At 32.9% G+C, this 9,576-nt stretch overlaps 1 pseudogene; it reads left to right on the top strand.

Annotated features, from left to right (window-relative positions):
• The first annotated feature begins 7,156 nt into the window (after positions 1–7,156).
• LOC112671741 (myoneurin-like) lies at positions 7,157–9,259 on the top strand (annotated as a pseudogene).
• Positions 9,260–9,576: the final 317 nt, after the last annotated feature.

Here is a 9,576-nt window from a genome sequence, read left to right as displayed (position 1 = left end):
CTAGTTTCCTCTCATACAAAATGTGAGAAATCTCAGAGTAATAAGTGAGAAAATATAGATAATTAAATGACATATTTGTACCTAGTAGTTCCCTATTGCTAGTCATTTTTTAAAAATTATTTAACCAGTTAACTCTTGATTGCTTTTTCACTTTGGAATGATTGTTGTGGCATTTGAGGATATAGAAGATTAAAATACAGCAATTTCATAGCAATTCCTCATTATGTGTGACAGTCCTTGTGTTTGAAAGTTTGAACTATACATTTGGGTGTTATTAGTATGATTGGCATGGTTAATGTCATCCACAGTTGATTTCTCTTCAGAAATGACAAATTAGATTTTCATTTCAAATGGTAAATGGTATGCACATTTTTTATTTTCAAAAATATTTTCTTTGATTATTTGTGTGTGTTTGCAAGAGGACTAATATATTTTTATTTGAATTAATTTAGTTTGAAATATGTAAAAGCTATAATCAGTAAATTCAATTAACTCTAAGAATTTAACCTTTGCAGACACTTTATCACAAAAGATAAGCAAAGTAAGAAATATAGCCTTGAGTTAAACATGAGATTGACTTCACTTGGCAGTTTTCACTTTACATTTATTTTACATTCAGCATTCTACTTCCCATATTGATGACATATCAAACTTAATGAGGCGGGTGGTTAGTGAACTCAACTTGTACTCTCGGATGAAGAACATGCTCGGTTTGCCTCATTAGGATTGCATTCGGATTGTAACAAGCCTGCTTACACTTTTTAAAAATCTTGATGATAAACCAATCCACTGATTATTTTTTTAAAGTTCAAGTAATAAATTTTTAAATGAACATGCAAATAATCTGACAAAATATTTCAGAGACTCATAATTTTTATTTACATGATTAAGCTAACCTACAAACTAATTTATAATACTACCTAACTAAGATGCAGAGATTGTATTCAAAGTAAGGCTATATTCCCAGAATAGGCCATAAATTTATGAAGTTTGGCCAATTATCACTATAATTAAGTTGAAAATAATGAGAGTTGCTTGCTTTTTCATTATTTACAGGACATTTAAAATAGACTAGGATACCAAAAAATTGGACTTTGCATTCAGTAATTGGAATCAGTAAGGGAATGAAAAATGTTTCATGCAGCGCAGGTACAAATAACTACTGAAAATCCTTATGAAGATGTAAGTAATCATTGGTCTATATTGGTATATAACAAAGAAATAGCTTAATAAAAATATATGCATATATAATATGTATTATATTTTATTATTTATATATTTATTAATTAAAGTTGATGATAAATACAGACTGTCTTATTGAACTGTTAGTTAAATATATAAGTAGAAATGTCTTATGGGAAAATTATAGTTTCTATGTTATAAAATAATGAAAGGAAGGAGATGGACAGTGTCTGGAGGTAAATGTGGAGTTAAACAGGACTAATATTGTATTATACTTTTATGTTAGAGAGATTTTACATTGGTTAATTATAGATGGACATAACAAGTGACAGAGTGTAGAAATTATCCACCCATTAAGCTCAATTCATCACAGAATATTATTAAACATTTGGAAATTTTCCAATTAAATAAAAAATCCTCACTATTAGTAGCAGAAATCTCCATTTATTTGTTTCACTATTGTAAAAGTTTAGAGTTGAAGAAAAAGCATCATAAATTATTCACATAGGCTTAACTTATTTCAATTTTTGGTTAACTGGATGAAATTAATTATTAGTATGTTTCTTTTTGTTTTTGTGACAAACATGAGATACATAAATATTTACACACAAACACATGTGATAAATTGATGAAAGAAATATAGTAAAAATTTGGGGAAGAAGAAAAATTTCTTATACTGACTGGACATCTCACTAAGGTTTGTAAAAACTCATATGAAAGTAGCAGGCGTAACAATATTATGGTTGATCTTACCAAAACTGAAATTACAATTCTGATTCTGACATTTACTTACAACATGTACAGTGCATGGCTCTTGCATTATTTTCCACACTTATTCAGTTAACTGTGTGTCCTTGCTCCTTGCTTATATCACCTAAACTCAAACAGCTAGAAGATCATTCCAGAGTATGCACCTAATGTCATTTTTACTGAGCTTATCAGTCTGCAAAACATAGGTTCTATGCTCTCGCCTCAAAACAATTCCAGATATCCAATCATACACACAACTGGAGCTAGACTATGGCAACTTTATTTGGTGGTGAGTGTAAAATTCAATTTTCCACTTTTGAATGAAAATGCTACAACTGCACCAAAAATAATAAGATACCTTGGAATAAACCTAACCAAAGTAGTCCTCTAAAAATTTTAAAACACTGATGAAAGAAATTGAAGATGATACAAAGAAATAGGAAGACATTTCATACTCATGGATTGGATAAACAAATACTGTTAAATGTCTACACTACCCAAAGCAATCAACACATTTAATGCAATCCCTATCAAAGTTCCAATAACATTTTTCACAAAACTAGAACAAACAATTCTAAAATTTGTATGGAACCACAAAAGACCTCAAATAGCCAAAGCAATGTTGAAAAGGAAAAGCCAAGCTTGAGGCACCACAATTCTGGACTTTGAGTTCTATTACAAGGCTGTAATAATCAAAACAGTATGGTACTGGCACAAAAAATTACACATACATTAATGAAAAAAATAGAAAACCCAGAAATAAACTCACAACTATATGGTCAATTAATCTTCTAAAAAGCAAGAACGAATATCCAGTGGGTGAATGACAGTCTCTTCAACAAATGATTTTGGGAAAACTAGACAGCAACATGCAAAAGAATGAAACCACTTTCTTATGCCATACACAAACATAAATTCAAAATGGATTAAAGACCTAAATGAGAGATCTGAAACCATAAAATAAAAATTTTGACTCTATAAAATCAATGTGTTTGAAGTCATCAATAACATTGACCATGGGCAGTTCATTTGATTTCTTTACAATACTAAAGTGGAAATAGAGATATGTTCATATTTATTCATATATTGAGTGAACAGGTGTTACAGTAATGTTGACAATTCTATTTGCAAATTATGCAAACCATTTTCTAATGCTCAAATCAGTTTATTTTTGGAAATGTCATTCTGAAAGTAAGTGATATGGAGCTGGTCCAGCTTTTGGTCAAATCTGGAATGGAGAGCAGTTCCTATAGGGTGAATCTAAAAGTAGAGTTTAGAACTTAAATGGGTGGAGTGGGTGGTGTGGTTTCACAGAAAATCTATTACTAATCTCTATTTTACCCTATGTAATGCATACATTTATTGAAATTTCTTTCAAGATTTTTAAGAAGTTTTTTTTTAGTGTAGGACAATAAAAGATTTATATTTTGGAAACTAAAGTGTACAAAATATTGGCAAGGGCAAAGAAGACTGTGCTGCATTTATTTTTGACAAGAAAAATGGTTCAATATTCCTAACATACCTTTCTCACAAATCTCTTTATACAGAAATGCATCAATCCATGAATGTCATTTTTGTCACAGACATCATTGGTATTCCTTCTGGTAGCTCTATTACTATATAGGCACTAAAGTAGGTTCTGTTATAGAGAACTGAAATCTTTCCTATATTCCATTCCTTAGCTCACACCAGAGTCTTTTATTTTTTATTTTTTTTTAGTATTTAACACTAAATAATTCTTGATAATGCTATAAAATGGACCGTTAGAATTGTACTCTTTTTCAAGGAAAAATTTTGTAGCATGCCTGTGGAAAAAAAAAAAAAAGCCAACAAAAATTCTTTATACAATGGTATAAAATGCCTTATGTAATGTTTTTTTCTACTCCAAAGGAGCAGTAATTTTTCAATTAGTGAAAATTTAAAAGAAAGAAGTTTAAGGTTCTGCTGTATAACTTTGTAGTTTTTATCTCAAATCTCAAACTTCCTTATCATTTTTTAAATGAGTACAGATAAAACGATTTCTGGCTATGCAACTGAAATTATTTTTAAATATCAGTTTATCTTCTCCCCAAATGATTTCCTTCTCACAACTCACTATATTGCCATATAATTTTATAGAAAAATGAGTCTATTTAATATTTTCTCTTACAAAAGAGGATACATGTAACCATCATTTTTTTTTCTTATTTTTTTCCTTTTTATTTTTTGACTCTCTTTATCCATTTCACCCACCTCCCAAAGTATTCTCTGTATCTGTAAACTTGAGGTTTTGTTTGTTTTGTTTTCATTTTAAGTCAATTATTTTTTATTTACATTTATTTTAACTAATTTTTTTAGTTTCTACATTCATACCATATTTGTCTTTTCCTGGCATATTTCAGGTAGCATAATGCTGTTAAGGTCCATCCATGTCATAAATAGCAAGATTTCAATCTTTTTTTATGACTGAGTAATATTCCTCAGTGTGTGTGTGTGTGTGTGTGTGTGTGTGCGCGCCACATCTTTTTTCAGTCATCCATTGATTGACAGTTTGCTTCCATATCTTGGCTATTGTAAAAAATGGACGTATATATAACTTTTTGAGTCAGTGTTTTTGTTTGTTTGAATAATACCCATAAGTGGAATTGGTGGATCATATTGAGGTTCTATTTTTAAATTTTTTGTGGCCATACTATTTTCCATAGTAGGTGCACATATTTGCATTCACACCAGCATTGCATAAGGATCCTCTTTTTTTCCACATCCTCACCAACACTTAATTCTTGTCTTTTTTACAATAGCCATTCTAATGTATGTGAGGTGGTCTCTCCTTGTGGTTTTGATTTGCAGAGCCCTGCTAATCAATGTTGTTGAGCATCTTTTCATATACCTGTTGACCATCTGTACATCTTCTTTTGAAAAATGTCTATTCGGATCTACTGCCTATTTTTAAATCAGATTGGTTGAGGGTTTTTGTTGTTGTTGTTTGCTATTGTGCTGTATGAGTTCTTTATATATTTTGTATTAATCCCTTATTAGATTTATGATTTGCAAATATGTTCTCCCATCATTAGGTTACCTTTTTATTTTGTTGATTGGTTTCCTTTGGTATATAGAAACTTTTTAGATTGATATAGTCCCATTTGTTTATTTTTGCTTTTGTTGCTTTTGCTTTTAATATCAGATTCAAAAGTCTATCACCAAGGCCTGTGTCAAAAAGCTTACCACTTAGGCTTTCTTCTAGGAGTTTTATGGTTTCATATCTTACATTCAAGTCTTTAATTCATTTAAAGTTAATTTTTTGTTTGTTAGAGCTGGTGGTCCAGTTTTAATCATTTTGTATTTTTGTCCAGTTTTCCAAACACAATTTTGAATAAAGTGTCCTTTCCCTATTGTATATTGTTTTTTTCCTTGTCATAAATTATCGTGTAAGTTTGGTTTATTTCTAGGCTGTCTTTTCTGTTTCTTAATCAACATGTCTGTTTTTTAATGTCACGCCATACTGTTTTTAGTATTATAGCTTTGTAATATAGTTTGAAACCAGGGAACTTGAAATCTACAGCTTTGTTCTTCTTTCCCATGATTGTTTTGTTTATTCAGAGCTTTTTGTGGTTCCCTACAAATTTTAGAATTATCTCTTCTATTTCTTTGAAAAGTGACATTGGAATTTTGATAGAGCTTGAATTGAATTTGTAGATTGCTTTGGATAGTATAAACATTTTAGGAATATTGATTCTTCCAATCCACAAGCACAAAATATCTTTCCATTTATTTATGTCTTTTACAATTTCTTTAATTAATGTCTTGTAGTTTTCAATATACAGGTCTTTTACACACTTTGTTAAATTTATTCCTAAGTATTTTATTCTTTTTAATGTAATTATAGGTGGCATTGTTTTCCTAATTTCTCTTTCTGATAGTTTTTTATTGGTGCATAGAAATATAATAGATTTTGTATATTGATTTTGTAACTTGCAACTTTATTTGTTTATTCTGATCAGGTTTTTGATGGCATCCTCAGGGATTTTACATATACCATGTTGTCCATTAATAGTAACAATTTTATTCTTCCTTTACAATTTGAATATCCAAGCATTACTTTTAGTTACTACTCTTACAAGACACAATTCTTGTCTGAATCAGAATATGCTTCTATTTATGTTATGTGTTGTTATAAATAATTGCAAGATAAATATATTCATTTCCTAGGACTGCTATAACAAATTACCACCAACCATTTGCTTAAAACAACAATGTATTCTTTCACAATTCTGGAGGATAGAGATCAAAAATCAAATTGTGGGCTATTCAACCTTGGAGAATCTGGATAAAATTATCCCTTACCTCATACTAGCTCCTAATGATAGATGTCAATCCTGGTGTTCTTTGCTTGCAACTGCTTCATTTCAATCTCTATCTCTTTTGAGCATCATGCTGTTCTATGTATCTCTGTGTCTAAATTTCCCTTTTCTTTTTTTTTCCTTTTTATTTTATTTTATTTCATTTATGATAGTCACACAGAGAGAGAGAGAGAGGCAGAGACACAGGCAGAGGGAGAAGCAGGCTCCATGCACCAGGAGCCCGATGTGGGATTCGATCCCGGGTGTCCTGGATCGCACCCTGGGCCAAAGGCAGGCGCTAAACCGCTGTGCCACCCAGGGATCCCAAATTTCCCTTTTCTTATAAGGACACAAGTCACATTGGATTTCAAAACCTACCCTAATGACCTTATCTTAACGTGATTATATCTATAAAGACCTTATTACCCATAAGGTCGAGTTCACAGGTACTGGGGCTATGACCTCAAAATATATTTGAGGACACAATTCAACCCATAACAATAAGCATCATGATAGGCAGATGCTGGGTTATGATAGCCATTCAGGTTTCATAATATGTGGCAATCTGATCAGAGCTGTCTGTTACAAGGTATAATTTTCTAACTCAGCTAAGGGTTTTAATCAAATATTTCAAAATTTATGAGGAAGAAAGACAATATAGAGGCAGGCTCCCAATCTTAGAGGGGCTCTATTGAAAGGGATCTGGTACATGGATAAATAGAGGAATCTACTTTCTACTTACAGCCCAAAATTTAAGGATTAGACTGCCAGCAATAATCATGGAACTTGATTAAGAGTGTACTTTAAAAATAGAATTTCTTGCCAAGATGTCGGAGAGAGCATGAAGAAACTGTCCCCTTTGGATTGCTCTAGGATAAGGGGTAAAATTTCATTCTGGTATCAAAATGCAGTATTTGCATCACTGTGAATACCTTTTAGGAGACTGAATAAACAACGGGAAGTGGGTTTTCTTTGTGACTCCACCGTAGTGATTGGGGAATTCCAGTTTAAAGCTCACAGGAGGGAACCCTGGGTGGCGCAGCGGTTTAGCGCCTGCCTTTGGCCCAGGGCGCGATCCTGGAGACCCGGGATCGAATCCCATGTCGGGCTCCCGGTGCATGGAGCCTGCTTCTCCCTCTGCCTATGTCTCTGCCTCTCTCTCTCTCTCTCTCTCTCTCTCTCTGTGTGACTATCATAAATAAATAAAAATTAAAAAAAAATAAAGCTCACAGGAATGTGCTGGCCTCGTTTAGTGAGTATTTTGGTGCGATCTATGGAAGCACTTCTGAGAACAAAGTCTTCCTTGATCCGTCGGGTGAAGGCTGATGGATTTCAGAAACTGTTGGAGTTTATATACACAGAAACTTTAAATCTTGATAGTTGGAATGTTAAAGAAATTCATCAGGCCGCAGACTATCTCAAAGTGGAAGAGGTGGTCACTTAGTGTAAAATAAAGATGGAAAATTTTGCTTTTATTGCTAATCCCTCTTCTGTAGAGATATCTAGTATTACTGGAAACATTGAATTGAATCTTCAGACTTGTCTCCTTACTCTACGGGATTATAACAGTCAGGAAAAAATCAGAAATGTCTACAGATTTAGTTCAGGCAAATCCTAAACAAGGGACCTCAGCAAAGAAGTCCTCTCAAAATAAAAAGAAGAAGGTCTTCAGCTCCTGGAAAACAGGACAGAATAAAACAGTGCAATATCCCAGTGACATTTTAGAGAATGCATCTGTTGAGTTATTTTTAGTTGCAAATAAATTATCCACACCTGTAATAGAACACGTTGCACAAAGAAATGGTAATTCAGAACTCAAGTTGACATCAGTCATGGAAAACACTTTTCCAGCACAAGATATTGTGCAAACTGTTACAGTGAAATGGAAACGTGGAAAATCACAGCCAAACTGTGCTCTGCATGAACACTCTATGTCCAAAATAGCCAATGTCAAGAATTCTTATGAGCTGGAGAGCTCTGGGGAAGAACTGGATCAGAGGTATTCCAAGGCCAAGCAATGTGTAACACGTGGGAAAGTATTTTCGGAAGCCAGCAGTTGGAGAAGGCACATGAGAATACATAAAGGAGTTAAACCTTATGTCTGCCACTTGTGTGGAAAGGCATTTACCGAGTGTAACCATCTGAAAATGCATGTAAGAACTCATACAGGTGAGAAGCCATACAAATGTGAATTGTGTGATAAAGGATTTGCTCAGAAATGCCAGCTGGTCTTCCATAGTCGTATGCGTCATGGTGAGGAAAAACCCTATAAATGTGATGTATGCAATTTACAATTTGCAACTTCTAGCAATCTCAAGATTCATGCAAGGAACCATAGTGGAGAGAAACCATATGTCTGTGATAGATGTGGACAGAGATTTGCTCAAGCCAGCACATTTACCTGTCATGTTCATAGGCATACTGGAGAAAAGCCTTATGTGTGTGATACTTGTGGGAAGGCTTTTGGTGTCTCTAGTTCTCTTATCACTCATACAGGTGAGAAACCATACATATGTGGTATTTGTGGGAAAAGTTTTATTTCCTCAGGAGAGATCAACAAACACTTTTGATCCCATACAGGAGAAAGGCCATTTATCTGCAAATTGTGTGGAAATTCTTATACAGATATTAAAAATTTAAAGAAGCACAAAACAAAAGTCCATTCCAGTGCAGATAAAATTCTAGATTCTGGTATAGAGGATCATTCCTTGACTGAACAAGATTCTATACAAAAAAGTCCTTTATCAGAAACATTGGATGTGAAACTTTCTGATATGACTTTACCACTATCTCTTCCACTTGGAACTGAGGACCACCACATCCTTCTGCCTGTCACAGATAATCAATCTCCTACATCAGATACGTTGTTGAGGTCAACTGTGAATGGGTATTCAGAACCACAGTTGATTTTTTTTTACAGCAATTATATTGACTTTGTGAGGAATATGGAATTGCTAAGATGTCTCTGGTAGTAAACATAAACTCTCTGGTAAGGTGCATATATTATATTAAATTACCATTCATTTAAAAAAATAGAATTTCTTCTGCATGATTTTAGGCTAAATAAGATGCTAAAAGAAGTGTGAATCTGAAGTTAGGGAATCAGGTGGAATTTTTGGAGCAGAGAGGAGAACCAAAAGCTAAAAACCAGGTATTTAAAAAGCACACAGCAGTGTATTTTCTGGCATTATTACTTATTTATTATTATACCTGACTTAGTCAGTAGGTCTTAAGTGCCAAAATTTCAATAAACTACCTTACTTTTATAATTTTTCCTGTTGAGGTCCTTAAAATTTAATCATCAAGAATTATAGGCAATTTATTT

Source organism: Canis lupus, chromosome 32, assembly GCF_003254725.2.
Source record: "Canis lupus dingo isolate Sandy chromosome 32, ASM325472v2, whole genome shotgun sequence".
In the NCBI taxonomy this organism is placed as follows: domain Eukaryota; kingdom Metazoa; phylum Chordata; class Mammalia; order Carnivora; family Canidae; genus Canis; species Canis lupus.
The sequence above is the reverse complement of the archived record's forward strand: the minus strand, read 5'-3'. Positions and strand labels throughout refer to the sequence as shown.